The sequence below is a fragment of the Lissotriton helveticus genome, chromosome 5_1 (assembly GCF_964261635.1).
Source record: "Lissotriton helveticus chromosome 5_1, aLisHel1.1, whole genome shotgun sequence".
Taxonomy (NCBI): domain Eukaryota; kingdom Metazoa; phylum Chordata; class Amphibia; order Caudata; family Salamandridae; genus Lissotriton; species Lissotriton helveticus.
The window spans coordinates 835,863,783-835,885,447 of NC_136065.1; the positions used below are offsets into that span (position 1 = coordinate 835,863,783).

Below are 21,665 nucleotides of genomic sequence, written 5' to 3' on the forward strand. Positions count from 1 at the left end.
TCATGAAGTGTGTGTGTTGCTAACAAGGACTCATATCCCTGATCCAAGGCAGTGTTTCATCACGGAACGTGCTGTGTGGTAAGTACAGTGCTGTTGCTACTAGAAAAATTAAAGTTTCCTGTGCTGATAAAAGGAGCACAAGTACGAGTAAATTTTTGTGTGAATCAATCTGCTGAACGTGCACCTTTTGGAAGCACTAGTCTGTTAACACTTCTCCCGACCCAAAGTAATGTGAATTGTGAGGTCTCATTCATTAGTTTTTTCAAGGTGTCAATAGTCTGTGCAGCTGGATTGCAAGGAGGAGTCTCCTGTTAGCGCCCTTCCATTTCTGGTCCTTTGTCGCAGTTTTAAGATCTCCTTAGAGTTTTTCATTGCTCATATGGATGAAATTTCTGATATCTATATGTTTCCCTTGTCTTCATTGCTAGATTTTGCTCGCGCGAAAGTGTCACTCATAGTCGTTGAAATGTCACTCATAACTACCCTGAAATTATGAAAATGTCACACATAGCATTCTGAAACCTTAGCAGCTATGATCTGGTTGCGCTGTGTTGGCTGCTGGCCAAACTTTGCAGCCTCGCCTCTGCCTTTAAATGGGCCCTCCAGTCCTTTCAGTATTACCTTATGTGTCGCTCCTTACGGTGGACTTTTGGCCCGATCAGCCAAGCCTGGTAGTTAAGTTCTGTCAGGAAAAGGCCTTGGGGCCTTGTGGCGGGAGCACAGGGGGCACCAAGGAGTCCTGCTTCCTGGTCTTCCTGGTCTCTTCCTCTGTTTCCGGTGTAATTCTTCCGGTGCAAGGGGGAGGAGGGACTTTATATTCTGATGGCGGAACTGCGGAGGGGAACTCTGATGCAATGAGGTGAAAGCAGGAGAGGAGGAGGACAACACGAAGGAGGACACGTTAGCTATGGAGGAGAAAGCGGTTGGAGAACAACCAGTGCAACCATAGGCTGGCAGATTCAGAAGGGACACCCTGACCAAGGATGTGGATGAACGGGAGGTCTGCAGGAGTCAGGATGACCACCTACAAGATGTGCCGGACGAGGCGGCTTTGGCTCTGTCACAGAGGAGGTCCATGGGGTAAGTCGGGAGGGGGTGACACCATGAGATACCCGCACTGGGTGATACCAACCCTAGTGACGCCCCTGTGATGACCGCAGCACAGTGTCCTTGTAAGGTACAATGGAGGTGGAAGAATAAGGCCAAGATTCCAGTAGGGCTAATCACTGGTGTAGGCAAGCGATGGTACAGGACCGCGTCGCTTGTCTGATGCAAAGTATCTTAAACGGAGGTCCTGATGGACCGCGAGGGAAACGAAGCGATGGGATCAGTGCGTATTCGCTGTGGCGTCGCAAAGCTGGAGAAAAATACATGCCTATCAGATCCAACTACCACGCCAAGAAAGCATTTATTTGGAGGTGCACATCCTTATTGCACTACATACAAATCATGCGCAAACAGCAGGGATAATATACCTGCTTCACATTTTTCTATACAAGTGCTATTTAATGACAATATGGAACCTAAAAGTGTGTCTCAGCCATTCATTTTATGGAAGTCGATGCATTGATCACCGTTCATTTCTGTGTGTAAGTCAGCAGCACTAAACCGAAATGTGTGTTTCTTCTATGTAGTGTGCAACATGCTATCTATTTATAACAGTGAAATTGAGAATAGGAGAGCAAAAGAAAATGAAAAATGTATAGAAAAATTAATAGAAATACGTTTTGCATTCAGGCAGATTTCCAGAAAAAATTATAAATTACTTGAAGAGAACCCTTGTTGTTTCATTCTTTTCGTTTGAAATTGAAGCTATCTCTTTGTACTGTAAACTGAGAATGGTTTCTAACACTTATTTACGATTGTAACGGAGTACTTGGTTATACATATATTTTTTAGTATTTTACCCATTTACTTTCATAACTGTGAATGAGTTAGAGATGCGCAAACCCTATGTCACAAGCCCACATTTTTACAGCATGCCGCTTTCAAACTGTCATCCTCAAAGGCACTCGTAAAAATGGCTTGCCACACTCGTCACCACGAACAATAAAATCTGAAACCCATTCTTAGTTACTGAGTAGTGTAGAGAGCCGCCCAGGCAGGGTCCACGAACACGCAAAACAATAAAAATAATAAAAACAAATAAATGACAGAAAGCGAGGCAATAAACAAATGACTGACTCCGGAGGAATCACCCTGTTCTAAAATCTGATTGGGTGGACACAGGCTACCGAGGCCCAATCAGCACCAGGTCGGTCCCTGCTCAAATATAAAGCCCGGCCGGAGTTCCGATACCGCAAACGGGCCCAGGAAACTTCTGTGACCAGCCTTTGGATACCGTCAGCAGAGCTCCACCGAGGTAGAAATGTCGCACCAAGGCCACCACCGCCACCACCACCACCAAGGTACCTACTGCAGCCAGGACCCCTGCGACAGGCCCTACCAGCCTTGTTATGACCGTAAGTGTTCCGTCCATTTATTCCGCTGTTTTGCTTTCATTTATATAGCGCTCATTCTGCCATCTACTGTCCAGTTGACGCTCTTAAAATTATAATCGTGTCAGAAAACGTTTTAGAGGGCTTTTGCGATAGCTTGACCTTCTCTTACGTCGGCAGTATGTGTTCTGTCCTGCAAATATGGCGAGTCAGAACTTTCTCTTGCTATTGTTTGTAATTATGTGTAGCAAACATGAAGGGAATTTGTTTTTTGGAACGTTTGCTGCCACAGCCCTAGCATAGTAAATGGTCACACATTTAATATATACACATAACATTTAATATGCGCACATATTTAGGTAAAAACGCATAGTAAGATAATGAAAAAAAAAATTTGACCTTACAAGTTTGCTCTCAGCAGACTGGTTACACTCTACGGGTTTGAAAACGAACAATTCAATTTCTATCCTATATACATTTGCTTGTATGTGTGAGGTATGTCTATAGCCCAAACAAATCCAAAGGACAACGGAGCACTGTACAAGGTCAAAGACAAGCTTAAACTCAACAATTAAGAGGAGAAGTAGGCCTATTCGTTGCTGGTTAACGCATTATGATGTAGTATTCTTAAAAGAGGCGAGTCTTCAACTCTTTCCTTATCTGAAGTAGAGTTGGGACGGTCCTGATGGATCCTGGGTGCATAAATGCAAAAGCCCTGCTGTCTTGTTTATTTCTTTTTGTACCCTTCGTAGTCTGCTGTGTGATGGTGTCCTAGTTTCAGGTGTGTTGAGAACCGGCAGATATGGTCAGCTTGTCTGAGGGATAAGCAGGGGTGCTGGGTCGTGATTGCTTTAAAAAATTTTCGTTGTATTAGCCCGTTTTCTTAGTCTTACGTACCTCACATTGTCATGGAGATTTATCTGCAGACAGGTCCCTATAGCTTCATCTGCTCTGTATTACTGCCTGCTGACAGTACTAGCTCCCAGGGGGCTATTAAATGTTATACAGTATCTTGGTGTATGCTCTGTGTATTTATTATTTTTAACTGATGTCGTTTTTCATTGGATGTATACTTTGATGGTTGTAGTAACCGAGTAAAGTAATACTAATAATAATAAATATTACAGCTGGTTTTGAAGATGGTGTGGGCCAGCAATCTGAACTAATGGAGTTCCATCAGGATGGGGTGATGTGATCATATTTCTTCTGGCCCTGAGTGAGCTGTGCTGCTTGTAAGATGCATCTAAGGTGTACCAGTGCTCAGTCTGGGAGGCCATGAAGTAGGTCCTTGCCACCATCCAGATACCAGAGTACAAGGGCTTGACCAGCAGTTCTGAGGTCACTTTGTGAAAGAAACAGTTTGACTTGCCTCAGATGAGGGAGCTGGAACCAGGCCGTCTTTGTGTTTTTTGGCAATGTGTTATTTGAGGGAGCGGTCGTGTCCAGGCTGAATCCAAGTGATTTGACATTCAGTGAGATTTGGTGTTCAAAACCTTCAACGTTTATGTCATTGAGACAAGTTTGTACTGTACATTATTTCTTGTTCTTGACAAATATTATGGTTAATTAGGTTGAGCTTCAGGTAGCTCTGGACATTCAGGTCTGGATGTGGTGCAAGCAGAGCTTGAGGCACGGGAAGTCGAAAGCAGAGGAGACTTTCAAGTAGGGTTGTGTATCATTGGTGTATTGGTGAATCTTGATTCCGTTATCTTTGAGTAGAGTACCAAGTTCCATTATTTGTGAGTACAAGACCAAGTGACTCCATGTAAAAGTTGAATATGACCAATGCTAGTATGAAACCTTGGTGGACTCCACACATTATAGGGATCTTTTGTGACCTGCAGGCGCCCATGTTCCAACAACAACCGTTTTGCCACAAGACCACATCTACTTGTCTAAGTCCAGGTGCATTACTCACATTTCATGTACAACAGATGGGATATGGTAAAATCACATAGGAACCCTACAAATGCCACATCATTAATGTGCTGTTATTAACTGATAGAGCGCGGGCTCACCTGCCCAGAATTTTACCATACTCACCTGGGCCCATAAACACATACACACTTTGAACAGGTAAACCTACGCTATACCAGTTATTTAATTTTAACCTTTTAGTACCTATACCTTGACTTACCAATCCTGTCACCGGTACCTAAAGTTCTAAGGGATCAAGGGAGTTAGCAAGAAAATAGGTAGCATTAAATATTTGCACTCATAAAATAACCACAGACTCGGGAAAGATTTAAACGCTTTATCTAAATAATATTTTAAATGTCAATGTTCATACTAAATTTATCAGGGCTTGATCAATCAAAAATAATATCCAAGCAAGATGATGAGAATTATCATGAAACGTTCTTTAAGCATTGAAATATAGGAAGGGTAAGAAAAGGGAAACAGCACAATGACATGTCTCTCTCAGCTTTAAATTTTCCTAGAATGGTGTGAAAACCCACCCTAGCCACGGGCTGGTTAAAGGTTAGGACCCCCGATAATGCAGGTGCCAGCAGGATAGAACAGGTGCAGATCAGAATCAGGATAAGTACGGACCAAATTGGATCAGGACAGGACCACCACAGGGCACCCACAGCTAAAGTGCAACACCAGCATCACACCCCTCTCTGCAGCTAACAGTCGGACCCCGATTGGGTTAGCAAATCTTCTCCTCAGGAACCCCGATTGGGTTATCGATCTCCTTCCCAGAATCCTGAATGGGTTATTGATTCTTCAGACAGAGTGCGCCGCCAGCACATCTGCTCTCGATCGCCTATTGAGTGCGTTGGGTCAGTGACAGGTCAGCTTTTCGGACAAGTTGGACAATCTAACTAGCTAAGCCTACCTTAGACATACCATTTTCCAGGGCAGTGTACCACCCCCCAATGTTAAAAATGTGTGAATTCCCTCAATTTGATTGGTCAAAAGACGAAGAGAGGTCATAACACCATACCAGTTATGAGGTCATGCTCTTCAATATTCAGATGTATGTTCCCGCCCAATATTTTATTTTGCCATGCACTTTTATTCCACCCGGCAATGAATGTTTCAATAACAAATACAATGTATAATTTGACATCCTCTTGGAGGTTCAGGAGGTCGAGTTCCCAGGAACATCTTCCAGCAAGACAAGACTTGGCAGGATTTCAATGCCAGTGCTTCGGGAGTTTGAGCTTCTCTGCACAGGCGCAGTTCCTCCCAAGCTGGAGTTCAGAAATACATGTCATGCCCAAAATACGAGACATGTAAAAGTAGAAAAGAAAAAGTTTTAGAACAAGAAATAAATGAATGCACTGTATAACACTAATCTCTACTCTATTCCCATTACTTTATTTTAGCTAAAGCATTAGTCGTTATGCAGAACGACCAACTTAGTAAAAGCAATAGTGCAAGCGTTAGCACATAAGAACATAGAGCAGCCATCTTTAGTTCTAGTGCGCAGAAGCAAGAATTTCCCACCAAGCAGTAAGTATGTCATTTCACGTGAGTGTGACAGACGCATGCGCAGAAAAGTTACCACGGTGCGGCGGCCATATTAGATCACTCGAGTTACTGTTAGTAAAAGCACATAGACAAGCTTCCTCAGCTTACTAGAAATGTAGTGTTTTGCATTGTTAATAAGACGAAACATGTTTATTGGTGTATTACAGTTTATTTCGAGAGGGCTGAGTCCAAGCAAGGCGCTTTACGTGCGAAACCTTGCTCCATCATAACTCACAACAGGCATAGCCCCTCTACCTTATCTGTGATACCACACAGTGTAAAATCATGCTCAATAGATGTTTGTATTCAAACTTGAAAGACTCCTTGTTATCATAGAACCATTCCTACAGCATTTTAATGAAATGGAACTTTGATGTAGAGCTAAGAAGTTAATGTTAGTAGTTAGATATTTGAGTTACAGGGTTATGTGGAGTATCAACTACAGTACAGGGGTACAATAACATTTTAGTGTCCACACAGCAGTAACTCAGATCCTATTTTTAAGGGAAATGTGGCACTGGGAGCTAAAGGGGTTTGTTCAGCTCACTCAATTGCATGAAGCCAGGATTTCCACCATGGCATGCACATAGCTCTAAAATCTAAGAATACTCATTTGGCTGTATAGTGATTGAGAGTCTAATTAATGTTACATAGAAAGTCACCAATTGTTTATCCTTTTTGTTGTTTTGTAACACAATTACCAATGGCTAAAGTAAAAAAAAAAAAAAAAAAGTCACCAATTTATAATTGGAATTTACGATGCAAAGATAGTACCATCCCAGGTTCTCTGTAGCCTGCCAGCCAGAGCAGTTCTAAGGTAGAGTCCATCTCCCAGTTCAGACAATCTTCCTGGAAATGAGAAGTGCTGAGGGTGGCCTTCCCAATCCGATACGGTCACTTTCTTCAGACAGTACCTGCTTTGTGCATCCAAATTCCCCTTCCTTTTAACCAAGCTTGTCGGAAGTGTTTGCAAGGGCTGAGCAATAACTTACTGCAGGGTTCTCTGGGCACTCCTTCTGTATTAACCAGGTGTCATGAGCACCTGTTTCTAGGTTTAAAAAGAAAATGAACCCAGAAGAAGAGAAAACATGGCCTCCGACTGCATCTTGTGACATGTATAAGAAATATGCCTTTCTATAAATGAAGGGGACAGGTTTGCATTCAATAAAACATTTTGTACATTTTGCTAAAGGAGCATAGAGCTCTAGAAAGAGTAGGTTTTGTGGCATAATGCTCCCTTTACCATCCCCCTTGTGATGGCCCTGTGTTTAACAATATCGCAATTTGCCTCAGCCAGTGCCTTGCCCATGAAACACAATTTTACACTTCCACTTATGCTAAGTATCAATGTTTACCGACTGCTCTTTTTAAAGACATAAGTTTCACCCCTCAGGACTAGGCATGAGTGAATTATTATAATTAGGTAAAACTCTCAATGTTAAAAAGTTGAAAGGTTTAGGTTAGGGAAGAGACCAGAGTTCCAAAGTGGGGTGTGATGGTTATATTTAGAGATTGACAAGGCTTTCCGAGCTGCAGCCCAGACCCCCCATATCCCTTCAAGTATTTTGTATCTTGTTTTTTTGTAGTACCTTCTTTCTGTTCTCCTTAATAATACCCCGGTAGCCTCGCTACCAAGCAACAATTCAAAAATAGAGGGGATAGCATCTTGTCTGTTCAAGGTATTTACACTGTTTCCCACGGGATCAAATAATATAGCCATCTGGTAAGGAGACAAGACCAATGATAGTATCTAAGATTTGGCAGTCCAAGGCCCCCCTTTCCTGTGGCAAAGACATGTATTTCATGGATCTTCTGACCTTTACATATTGCCTCAGGAAATTCATGAAAATAGCTTCTATTTCTTTGATAATTTTTCCCTCTATTTTAAAGGGGATCGCCCGGAATTTATATAATACCTTGGGGAACATAGTCATTTTGATGACATTGGCACATCCTATTATTAAGAGTTGCAATGTATCCATTCTTTTCAGATTCTCCCTCATTGATTTCACAAGAGGGCTGAAGTTATCTCTAATTATATGCTCCGTCTGTACATTAATCGTTACCCCCAGATACACCACGGAATCGACGAATCTGGAGTCTGATTTGATTATATTCTTAGAACACAACACCTGGGTCTTGCCCACATTTAAGCGATACCCTGACTGTCTCTCGAATAGGCTTGTGATTCCCACCACTTCACGCATAGCCACGTCGGGTTCATATGCCAGCCAGATCGTCAGCATATGCCAAGATTTTTTTTTCGAATCCCTTCGTAACTACCGGTTTAATTACAGTGTTATTCATTATCTGGCGTATTAGAGGATCGATATATAGTGCAAATAAGATGGGTGAGCACAGGCATCCCTGCCTAGTCCCCCTCGTGATATAGATCTTCTCCGAGCTCTCACCCATCATTTGAATCTTAGCAACTGGGGTAGTATACATTGCCTGAATAGCCTTCCGAAACTTTGGCCCGAACCCCCTTTCATCGAACACCCTCCACAGAAACTCCCATCTGACGCGGTCCAAAGCTTTCTCCGCATCGAGGAGGACCATTGCGACACCCCCCTCCCCGGCAGCATGGATATCGAACAGCGTGATGGCTCGTCTGATGTGGTCCGTAGTTCCCCTACCGGGAATAAATCCATGCTGCCAGAGAGAGACCAGGGTCCTAATGATCCGTCCCAAGCAGGTAGCTAAGATCTTAGCATATAATTTATTGTCCGCGTTTATCAGGGATATGGGCCTGTATGAGCCGGGGTTTTCCTTGGGCTTACCCTTTTTATGCAACACCACAATATTGGTGCTCATCCATGACTCCGGAATTATACCTGTGTTTATTATTCCATTGAATAGGTCTAACAAAAGTGGGGATGTGTCCTCAAATACCCATTTATAAAATTCGAGTGGTAGACCGTCGGGGCCAGCAACCTTCCTTGCTGCTAGATCTTGTATGGCCTCCGAAAGTTCGTCCAAGGTGATGGCTTGTTCTAAGATTTCTCTGTCACCCTGTGCCACTTTGGTTCCCAATCCTGTCCACTCGGTCAATGGATCCTCTATAACAGGCTCTTCCTGATACAATGCTTGATAATATCTTTTAAATACATTTATGATTCCCTTTGGCTCCTCATATCTCATACCCTGCTCTTCTATGTGTGTAATAGTATTTTTTGACGCGACTTGTCTAATGCGGAGTGCCAATGCTCTACCAGCTTGTTCCTCCGTCTCATACAGCCTCCTTCTTTGTGTTTGATATTCCGCAGCTGCTTTTTTGGCTAGTTGTTTTTGTATCTCAGCTTTGATAGTACTCACTCTTTCTAGGCTTTCTATTCCCTGCCTTCCCTGGGTTATATCTTTCCTATGCTGTTCCTCGGCGACCAATAATGTATTCATTAGTTGTTCTCTCTCTAGATTAAGCCTTTTCCAATTTCTAGAAATATAGCTGGTAGTTTCTCCCCTTAAAGCAGCTTTGTAGCTATCCCAAACAGAGTTTCTCGATGCGCTGTATCTATTTGCATCGAAGAAAGTCTGTGACCAATTCTTAATATATGCTACATAGGTACTATCTATTAAAAGCTTCCTATCGAAGGTTCAGGGTCTCAGTTTTTTAGCTGGCCTGTTAACATTTATTGTTAATATCAATGGGTTATGGTCTGATATTATCTTGGGCAGTTTACTGATTTCAACTGTGCTAATCTTGGTGGCAGAAATCATAAAATTATCTAACTTAGAATATTTCTGGAATGAATGTGAAAAATATGTGAAGCCTGGATTCCCTGGTTCAATACTCCCCCAGACATCCCTCAGCCCAAGTGAATGCATCATCGAGCGTACTGCCCGATATACCCGGGGTTTACGTCCAGTATATACGGTTCCCCCTTTGAAGTCTGCTGAGATATTCAAATCCCCACAGACCACTATGGGGGCCGGCCAGCTCGTCAACTCCTTTTCCATACGGTCGAAGGTATCAGGGTCATCACCATTGGCCCCATAAATAGAGCAAATGGTGATGCCCAGATTAATTTCACATAATGCCCACCTCCCCATAGTATCTGCCTTAAATCGTTTTGCTCCCCCCAAGACACACCTTGCTAATAATAGCCACCCCCTGATAGTAGATGTTTGGGAGGAATAAGAAAGAGTCTCAAATCCCTTTAAGTTTAGCCAATACTTTTTCCCCCAGGGCAGATGGGTCTCCTGCATACACAAGATATCCATTTGTGTGAATTTAACAAATTCCTTCAGTCTTCCTCTTTTTTTCCAGTCGTTTAGGCCCCCTGTATTCAAAGAGCAGATCCTAACCTTAGACATACTTCAGCTTTAAATCCTTCCTTCTATTCAACTGGCAATTTAACATGCTGGAAACACGTTTGAATACATAACTTATTGCAGCTTTATTCCTCAGCCAGATTACAATTACAATAGTGTTATGAAATCTCTTTTTGGAGTTTACATCCCCCCGATGACACCCAATCCCTCCCACCCCCCCGCCACCACCCAGTCCCTCCCCCCCTACCACCCATTGAGGCGTCCTGGGTCCGACTGGAACCAGGTATGGGCGTCTGTCTGGTTCATGCACAAAAGACCGCTCTCAGAGCCTCCGGCCCTGCCTGCTTGAAAGAAAAAGAGAAAAAAAAAAATGCGAGATAGAGAGCATAGGCCCATATCAATACCGTACTAGTTTAAGCATCGCCAGCAGCTTTTTTAGCCACAATAGAGTTTCATACAATTTGTAATATTTTCACACTTATTGAGGAGTCATTCATAGGTCATCCATAACACAGGTTACCGAACAGCAACCATAGCCCTTTATTGAGTTGTTAGTTCATGGTCTTTGTCAGTTTTCCTTCCTAACAGTGTCCGATATTTGTTTCAGGTAGCTTTCCGCTTGAATTTCGCTGTTGAAGAAGCGCATGGTTCCCTTAAAAATTACTTTTAGTCGGGAAGGGTTTTGGAGGTAAACCGTTGCACCGTTTTTTTCGAAGGGAGTGAAAAGCTGCCGCATTCTCCACCTTCGCTCGACTGTTGGATGTGCAAAGTCTGGTCTGACAAAGAAGATGAATCCATTATGCTCCCGCTTGCTGGGGGGGCGCGCAAGGTTGTAGATAGCTACACGTAAAATAAAGTTCCCAAAATACACCAACATTGCCCTTGGGTATTTAGTGGAGTTCTCAATATGTTTACGTTGTGTAAGGGGAAAGCGATGAGCCCGCTGGATTTCTTTGTCCATATCCCGGGATTGTAATTCCGGGAAGGCTTTTTTCAGAAGATTGCTTATATATCCCCTAGGATCATTACTCTCCACAGCTTCCGGGATACCCAGAAAGCGGAGGTTATTTCTTCTAGAGCGATTCTCCTGATCCTCGACCTTGGACATTAAGTCTCTAATGATCCCTTCTTGAGTTTTTTCTTGTTTTCGAAGGCAGGCAACATCTTTCTCTAAATACTCAGTGCGGGTTTCTAGGGAAGCCATCCTTTCCAATATCTCAGTGCAGGTACTACCTACTTTTTTGACCACCCCTTCTAGCTTCTGGATAGCGATATGGTTTCTTTGACTGTCCTTCTTTATGTCTTTATGAATGTCTCTGATAGTGGACAGGATATCTTTTAGAGATGGCTCTGCCCCTTTTCCTTTTCTTTCAGGTAATCCCTGTTGTAATTGAGTGTCGCTCCCATTTCAATCCTCTCCAGTGTGCTGATCTGGTACAGCTTCATTAGGATTATTGGATTTTTTCCTGGTTTTGCTAGCTTGACCTGAGATGCTTCCTTGGTCAGAACTTTCTTCAAAGGTTGATTTATTAAGCCTTTGGTTCCTTTTTCTCCTTTTCTCAATTTTTTTTTTCGGAGTGTAACCTTGTTCGGAAGCGCTAGATTTCCTGGCGTCTAAGGAATCTGAACCTTCAGGGGTTAAACCTGGGTTTGAATCGATATTAGCATCGCTTATCCCACTCGATATTGAGATGCCAGTCTCATAAATATATGCGTCCGATTCCTCAGTTAGATTTTCTACTTCAGATTGTATCATTTTCCCCTTGGGGGGATTTTGTAAAGAGTTAGGAGTCCCATCGTGGCCGGGTTTCATAATAAGAGGCTTTGCGATGTCAGTGTTATCTACTTTAGTCCCCGAGGTGTTGATGATAAGTTCTCCCGTGCTGCAGTTGAGAGCTGGGGACTCGGCAGCCATGGGTTGTGCTATCTTTCCCTCCACCCCGGCTAAGCAATGATGGGTGTTGGAGACACTGGGAACGACAGGGTATTCTGACACTGGGGCAAGTTATGGTAGGGGACGAGTGTAGATCTCTCGAAGACCTGAAACAGAGGTACTCCCTCCAGGGCAACCAAGATTATAAATACACTCAGGTGGTCAGCTCAATTAGATCAAGAAGGCCTCGTATCATTCTAAACGAGATGTGTAATATACTGGATTATCTGAAGGGGGGAGACCTAAGAATCAATGGAGTGTATAGGCTGTTTGTGGAGGGATCCCAGGTTGATATGGGTAAAACTGAGGCAGCCTGGGCTTCTAAATTGGAGGATCCAGATATCGACCTTTATAGAGCCCTCTTAATGGATGGAAGATTCTTACGCTCCTCCAATTTAAGAGCTCAGCACTTTAAAACATTATTCAACCTGTACTATACCCCCTCCAAGCTTTATGATTGGGGCAAGAGGGTGGATCATAACTGTCCCAGATGTTCTAAAGGTCCGGCTGATATTATCCACATGTTTTATCAATGTGAGAAACTCGGATCAATTAAAAAGGAAATTGAAGCATTCTGGGAGGGGCTGTTAGATGCTAAAATAACCCTGTCCCCAACACTTATGATCATAGGATGTGAAAGTAAATTGAATTTAAATATCGAGACTGAAGCTTTAGTCTTTATCTCCACAGCCGTCCTCTGAATATTAATCTCAGCTGCCTGGAAAGATACAGAGGCCCCAACCTTCCAAATGTGGATGTCTAGATTCTTAGGAATACATAATGTTGAGGCGGCCCTGTATGAACTTAAGGGCAAAAAAACAAGAGAAATGGGACTGAAGATTTGGGCACCAGTGCCTGCTTGGCGGGCAAACAGAGTGTAGCGAGCTTATCCGGCCCTCAAAATGTGTCAAAATGTCACAGGATATATGATATTGCATGTAATTGGCTTATTAACTATTCAAAGGAATCAATTTAATCAGATATTAATTTTTGTATGCCGCCAAACCGATTTCTGCATTACTTCTGTCTCCATAATGATGGTTGATTGGTATATCTTATATTTTGTCTTCTTTCCTCTAATCATGTAAATCGGTTTTCATTGTGTTTCATGAATTCTCAATAAAAAAATAAAATAAAAATAAAAGGTTGAAAGGAGATTCCTTAGGCCTGATTTGACCTACATTGAACTGAAAGAGCAATGCACAAGAGCTATCTGAAAACAAAGATTGCAATGATGTAGAAATACTATTATGAAGAAACCCATTTGGACAAGTCCTTTATGATCAAATCGCCCTTTACAATTGTTTGTCAAGAATAAAGAACGAATCATGAGACATAAATACATTGCTTTGCCTAGCAGACACTCAATCTCTAATCATATCCCTAAGCCCTATTTAGGCAATTTTATTGCTAAAACACGCAAGTGGAAAAATGCAATGAACTGTTTTTTTCCACTACAGCAAATTTCACCATTCAAGGTTCGTGGTGATTCACTGTTGTTCTCCAGTTTCCGTGATGGTCCTTATTTTTGAGCAAGCACATCAGAAGATTATTTTAACAAATCAGTGAACCTAAAAAAAAATAATGCCAGCACGCCAAAGCAATGCTTAGAGTTTTGGGTAATTGGAATAGTCCATATTTTCACATTTTTAGGAGTTTGATGGTTAGTAGGAAGCTATTGTACCTACATTTGCCAGCTCAAATAAGGCATGTAGGTAGTGCAGGCTAGGGTGGCCTCTGAGATATACCTTATGTCATTGAACTTTTTTTTAAACAAATTAAGTACTGAATGCATAGGGGTGAAGAAAAACATCCCGCAATTTCACAAAACGTTTCAAATTCTGTGAAATACACCCAGAAGAATAAATACATGATACAATAACAGATTCTTTCCGCCTGCAGGACATGATATTGATATGTGACTAAAAAATGAGTAATGTAAAAGGTGACAAATTAAAATGTTTAATCTTTTTCTTTTCAGCATGCAGACCAGGGCAATACCACTATCAAGCCTACGACTACAAGTGTGACAGACCAGGTATGCAATGTGAAGAAATTGTAACCTCAGTAAATCATATATCACCCATGTGCAGCTCTAAAAGCATATGTTTGCAACCCAGTACCTAAGTGGTTTTCCCAATAGGAACTGTTTATACTGAGCCTGGATTCCTAATCAGCTGTATATACATGTAAGGAACATTTCCAGAGTGGCTGGTTCAAGCAGTGACAGCAGAGAGTTAGGTGTCGTTCATCGAAGGCTACAAGCTCCTGGAAAACCCCAGTCTCATGTATGAGAGTGAGACAGATTTTGAGTTCTTATTGAGCCTTTCACTCCCATGGAGGCATAAGTCAAAGTTAGTGGGTTCTGCAGGAGGATGAAGTGCTTATACTTTTTAATTTACCAAAAACAGTTTTCCTAATTTTAAGTTACAAGACAGCTGACACAGGACTTAAAACAGAGAGTTAGGAAGCCTCAACTTAAGTGAAAGGAAGGGAGTCTCTTGTGCTGTGAAGCTGAGGAGGGGAATAACCAGCTGAAACAAGAAGCATTCCTTCTGCCTGGGTGTATTCTGCCAGAAAAAAATACAAGTGTGTGCTACGGGTTAATATGCAAATGTAAAGGTTGCTTGGAAGTTTGTATTGGTTTAATTGATGAAGTCACTTGAAGATTTGTGATGCAAAATATTTACTCATTCTGATTGGTATTATTGGATATTACCAGCTGACCTACCTCATGTGTTCTTTCAATGGAAAGTTATGAAAAATGTCTGCACTATGTACAATCTGCATATTACTAAAATCTATATTTTGGAAGCACTTTTTTCATCTTAAACAAATCTTTTTCCATATGTTATGGGAGCCTATCTTATACTGTGTGTAATGCAACTTAAAAAAATGACTTTCATATTCATAGTGCTTTCAGTCACAGGCTGGGACCTTGTAAAACTGAAAACATATCTGTCACTATTCCCCACTGCGCAAACCAGGAGTCAAATCTTCAGCTCCATAGACAGACATCTTCAGTGATCACATAATCAAATGGAGATTTCTTAAACTCAAGTAGTGCATTTCCCAATAATTAGTTAGCAGGCTCCCTCTGCTTAATCATGTGCTAATACAATTTACACTGCACGTACCTTCTGATATCATGGGATCTACATTGTTGAATGATTCACCTTCAGTTTGTTTAGTTTGAGGTGTATCGATTAGTGTAAAATATCACAGAAAGCATCTTTGTGTTTATCTACATTATGTCCTACTAAACATGAATGTCACACGAGTGAAAATAAATGTGATAATTGTGGCCCAGTAAAAATGTTATGTACAGCAAATGTAGTAATAACCTCATATTAACACATGTATGGTCACATGTACGTTGCTTTTTCATGTTACAAACGCCCTGTAGGAAGGTGGATACCTGACTATGGTTACCCCAGATTTTTTTGCCTTGTGTTTAGCTGGTTTTCGACTTAGTTGGCCTGGGATCCTGCTAATCAGGGTCCCAGGCTATATGCTCTCTCTTTAAAATGGACTCCAAGTACCCTAGGTGCATAACTAAATTGGATTGGGTCACCTTATCAGCCCCTGTACAGTGTACCATAGGTACCCAAGGCTTACCAGGGCCTGCAGCATATCTTTTGACACCCCTGGCTGGCCATCCAAAATGACACAACTGGCTGATCACTCAGCTGGGGCAAGGTCGTGTAATCACCCCTTGCTTAGATATAGTATACCTATGTCTAAACCTATATCTGGACACATATATACCTATAAGTCACTCCTATGGCAGGCCTTAACAATCCTGGAGGCAGAGTGTTTGGTTTTATGTGAGATGGTGCTCTAGCATGACCTAAGCCTGTCTGCAGTGTTCGGAACCATTTCCTTACTGCTGTTCCAGGGTATTGCCATACCATATACTCTTAAGTGCATTATAATCCTCGCGGTTATTGCTAACTTTGGTTTGGCTTTATCAAAACATGTCGTGTAAGGTGTCATACACTTTGGAATACTACCCCCTTCACCAGTTCTTGTGATGAGGGTAGCATTCCACCCTTCTAGAGGGAGAAGACATGTTACTTTACTTAAACGCGGTTAAATCTAACCAGAACCTCAGCATCACTAAATGGATGCTGCTGCCCCGACACAAGTCTGACCTCCTGCTGCTGACCGAAACTTGGCAGGGGAGGCTTGGACAAAGGGTTTCCTGTCACAGGGAGGTGTTACACCACCCCAGACAGGAGATAGTGGATTGGAGCAGGGAGGGTTGAAAGAAACTAGACACTGCCTGGGGCACACAAGGTGTCCCATGCAAAATCCAGTCAAACCGGTTCTGGGGCACTCCAGCCCCAGCTCTGGCGTGAAACTGGACAAAGGGAAAGGGGTGTAACCACCCCCTTCCTGGGTCCCACCCATAGGAGGGACCTAGCAGGATATCCAGCCCCTTTATTTGGAATAAAGGTAGGAGCTGTGGCACTGCACATCAGATTATCCTGACTGAAACTTTGATACAGAACTCTGGACCCTTCGACATCCCACTCAACGTGGAAGACTGAAGAATCTCCCTTGTGGTCAAGTAGTGACCACCCTGTGCAAACAGGCACCATCCAGTGCCCAACGGTTTGCTTTGTTGCGGTTCCCGCCAGAACTCACAGAGATCAACAAGACCAGCTCCCCATAACTCATAACAGCCCGATCCACAGTCCCAGCGAATCTGAGACCCGTGGAGGCGACGTGAAGCATGGAGCCGGTCATCTTGGAAAAACTACAAAGTGCTGACTGTGCAGCTCCCGAGGCTTCCTCGAAGCTGTGCATTGGGGTTTGAGAAGCCCTAGCCCCGAGCAGCTTTTTCACTGAAGATCTTCCCTCCACACTCACCGAGTGCTGCGTGGGGCCCTTTTGCATTTTCCTGCTTGATGCATTGGTCCGGCCGCTTGCCCGTTAGCTAGTGGCCACAATACCGACGATCCTTTGAATTTACACTGCTGGTCTAGTTGCTCTAGACTTGCCCTCGCTTTCCTGAAAAGGAGCAATCTATCTGACCTTGCTGGTCCGAACAAGAAGCGATCTTCCAATCCTGCGTGGTTCCACTTGCCAAGGCTTGTTAACTTCGATCCAGAAGCCGACACCGCCGTCCGCGAGAGCCTTTGTGAGACAGCTTGTGATTCACTCCTGGACATCCTTGATGCCCCAGAGTCCACTTGGCAGCGGAGACAAGCTTCCCGTCAAGCACCTGATTGCGCCCGACATTGCCTGGTTCCTTCCTGGTCACTGGCTAGTGACCCAGACTCTGTCCCCTCTGCTTTCAGGCACTCTATATCTTCGATCCAACCTTGGATTCAACCGGACTCTTCTCTACTGGCCGCCTGCAGCATCTTCATCTCCAGGCTCCATAGATCTACACGATGAAACCAGACACACTTTGGCACCTATGCACCCGCTTCCTGTGGGTGAGGTAAAGATCTAACACCGGTGCTCCTGTAGTAGTTTACACCTCTAGTGTCTAAGTTTAAAGTGTGGTAATCCTATTCCAGTCGGAAGACTCTTAAAACTGTAACTCGATAACTTTTACGCACCATTGACTTTGCATTGTGCATGCGTGTGCTTTTAGCGCTGCACCCGATTCCCGCGGGCTACTCCCGTCCTAACTGCTGTTAGTCCAGTGTAGTCCCAGCGATTCCCAAGGCCCCAGGCCTTACCACAGTTCGAAAGGTGATACTTATACCACTTTTTTGATATATGGTTTGAGTGGCCACCGGCCTCATCCATAATTGTGCAACTTTCATATGGTTAACTGTGCTTTTGTTTAAACGCTCGTGCTCCTATACTCATAAAGAGGAATGGGGAAATATTCTAGTAATAAATACATATATTTTTATAATATATAACTTGTGTGGTGTCCTTTCATTTGATATTACAGGATTGCATATGGTAAAACAGCTGGCTTCACATGCCCTCTTGAGTTTACCCTGAAGGCTGCTTAGTCCATGCTACCATTAGGATAGCTTGTCCTTTAAGGTTGACTTACAACCACCACCATAAGGTATTGTTTGGACTGATACAAGGTGCCCCCAGAATTTGAGACATCATACATCAGGCCAACTTCTCACACGCCCGATTCGCAGATTTGGAATGTTTGCAACCGGAAAAAAGCATTTTTCTATGTAGAAAGGACCATTTTGCGATTCGGGAATCGGATTAGCGATTCTCTATATATAAGGGGCGTGTAAAGGACGAATCATTCTAATAGCGGCTCGCAGTGGTATGGAAGAATGATTTCAACCGAAATGCGGTCGTAAAATATTCGCATTTTACCTCCAATTTGAAGTTGGTGGCAACCCATTTGCAAATAAGACCCATTCGCAAATGGGACCCCTTCACCTTTGTAAATGAAAGCAAAAAAGTTTTTAAGAGCAGGTCGTAGTCCCAAAGATCTACTGCCTACTCTTAAAAAATGAAAAGAAAACTTTACATTGCTGTTTTTGACATGCATCCCATTTTCTGTTAAGGACAAAGGGCTGCATTATAAAAAAAAAGTTGCTTTATTTAAAAACAAAGACAGACATGGTGGTCTGCTGTCCCCAGCAGGCCAGCATCCCTGTGTTTTCAGGGATTCCCAATGGTTCGCAAATTTCGAGCTACCTCATGAATATTAATGAGGTAGGTCAATTGCAGCTCCTTTAGGAATGGCTGAATGTGTCAAAGACACATAGGTGTTTGTGACTACTTGATAGCGAATCACCCAAATTAGCTATTAGGTAATCGTAATAAAACCTACATCCATGTGGCCCTGAGTTCTATAGTGCAAAATTCATGTTCATTGTTATTACCACAGTTCAGTAAAATTGACATGCAAAATCACAAGTTGCTGCCTTACATATTGCATTTTACAATGACTTTACACATGGAAACAACTCTGATAATACGCATGAGGCCTCCTCTGTGTTGTTTTGGCCTACTGCACAAATGTAACCTCTTGCATCCTGCTTTTGATAAATAGCCTTTTAAAATATGGGTTGTTCGAAATATGCACAAAAAACATTTTGCTAAATGCGCTTATTGTTTGCAAAATTGCAAGAATTGAACAAAATATATTTAGCTGTTTTCTTGAGTAACCATTCTCTGAAAGCACATACTTCACATAGAAAAGTCATGCGAGATACCAGTAAGAGACAGGTTCAGGGAGAAAATGTATTTTTGAGAACCAGAGTCCCACAGGCAAAAATCACATGAAAGTTTGTGTGATGTGAAATGCCAAACATTTGGCGCATTACTCACAATGCACAATTTTAGGAGGGTGTTACGTAAGATTACACCAGGTAATTCACACACACATCTGGATGTCCAACTAAAAATCAGCTTTTGCTAGGCAGAGGTGTTTCTCTCTGAGGAGTGGACAAATCAACGACAGCCCTTAATCCGATTTTGTGATTCAATTTTCAGAATATACAGACAGTGCTTTAAATCTGTGTGAAATGTGTAAGTGGATGCAACATAACACACTGTTTCCTTTCTCTCCCTCTCAGATCCATGCTGTCCCTGCCCTCCTCAGCATCATGACCATGGCAGATTCTCTCACCATGGGGGTGGGTGTAAGAAGTGAGACTCTCCACACTGGGATGGCTCCATCAGTATGCAAGCCTGCTCGCATGTGCCATTCCAGGTGAATGGAAATGTGAAATTGGATACCTGAAACAGAAATCACTTTACGCTGCTGTTATCCTGAAAAAGAAAACATCTCACACAAGCCTTGTACATTCTCTCAGTATACTTGTACCTGATTCTCCATTCTAACGATGATTTTGCTGCCACTGTTTCTAATTAATTAAACTTACTGATGCCACTCATGTATGCCTCCAAGTGTTTCATGCTCCTAGTCTTTTATGCAAATCACCATCTCAGTGGTATACTGTTTACATCAGACTCAATATATTATTGTGCTTTCTTCAGCTGAGTGCTGTTAATGGGAAAACCTCCTAGGGCCTTATTCAAAGCTGCTGGGAAATCCTCCCTGTAACTCCTTCCTGGAGTTACATACTATAACAGAGTACTGGTGACTCCAGGGAATAGATTACTGGTGGATTGCATGTGGGACACTGGTGACCCCCATTAGAAATGAAGAATTACATATACGTTCTGGGTCTGATTCGCCCAACCTCATACATGTAATTCCTGATTTCTCCCTGAAGTTCACCCCACGTGAAACTAAAACTGATCCTCAGTGTCCCCACTTAGATTGGCTGGTAACTGTTGTTACTGGCCTCATGAGAATTAAGAATGCACCTATAAAGAGGGCCTGTGAAGCTGAACATTTATAAAATGTCCACATTTTCTACCTGTTTCCTTTTTAGGTCTGGCCTAGCGAATGCTCCGCATGCGCTGCATCACCTTAGCAAGACAATTGTTGTCGGTTTGGTGCGCGAAGGGAGACAAAACATGTGCACGCCCGGACAGGCGATGTGCACGCGCATGGCGTTTCGTCTCTGTTTCACACGCTCCCACTGAGCGCTTGATTTAGCTTTCAGTATATGTGCGCACCCGCATTGCGGTCCTCTCTGGCTGTGACGCTCCCACCGCGCGCTCACACGTTCCCACTGCACGCATATCGCGCTTTCACTTTCTTTATTCCCCGCTTTTGCTTTATTAACTTGCCGCTTCCTTTTATTTTAAGTTTTGTTATGCCACTGTGTAGACCTCTCGGCCTATAGTTCAGTTGACGCCATTTTTCCGAGGTTTGTGGTGGAATGAATTATGAATTGTTTACCCTATGTAGGTAGGTCGAGAAGAGTCTGCTATCTCTTCTGGGCCCTAGAGAACGAGGCAGGTTTGTGGCAGCAGGACAGAGCCGCGTTGGTCCAGTAATGCAGGAGGAATGCCTTTGTTTCCTGTGCTTGATGCTAGTCAGAGCGGGCGCTGCAGATACCACTGTTAGTGTTTGCCGGAACCACCTTGGCTATTTCGAGGTTTGTGTTTTTCCAGGCCTTGCGTTTCTAGGTCCTGCGGTGCCCCCACCCCCGCTAAAACACAACAACTGCAGCACTTCCGTGGCAGGCATGAAAAGGGCCAGCTGCCTTCTGGGTAGTGCGTCTTTTCTCTCAAGTATAAAGGGGCCCTGAAGTCTCATGGTGCACCCAATCTGTTGAATGTGGGTGGAGGGGCGTGGAATGGGCCTTGATGTCTGGCTTAGATATGCAATGTATGGCTAAACGTACATTGAAAAAAAGGTATGACAGGGAAAACGATTGCACACCATCAAAAAGCTACGTTGAATATCAACGACTCATAAAAACCATAGACCCTACTTCTCTTCATCTCGGTCTATGACCGGGAGCAGCGACCAGTCCCCTGCCCACCTGCCTTCAAAAGAAGAAAGTCGCAACAGGGAGAAATGCAGCAGTATGTTGCTGCTGTCAGCAGTGGAGTGCCCGGAACCCTCCTGGTAATGGAAAGTAACCAGACCTGTGCTTCCCTCTGATTCTACGTTTCACTCAAGAATGGAATCGTAAAGCTGTTAGCAAATATACAGCATTTTTGGTGGGCAGCCC

The 21,665-nt window shown here is 43.1% G+C and overlaps 1 long non-coding RNA gene across 1 annotated transcript; it reads left to right on the forward strand.

The window, feature by feature from the left end:
- The first annotated feature begins 2,317 nt into the window (after window positions 1-2,317).
- Window positions 2,318-19,857, forward strand: LOC144753403 (uncharacterized). The gene is made up of 3 exons (XR_013594338.1): window positions 2,318-2,462; window positions 14,105-14,161; window positions 19,647-19,857. It is a non-coding gene; the product is annotated as an uncharacterized LOC144753403 (long non-coding RNA).
- The last annotated feature ends 1,808 nt before the right edge of the window (window positions 19,858-21,665 follow it).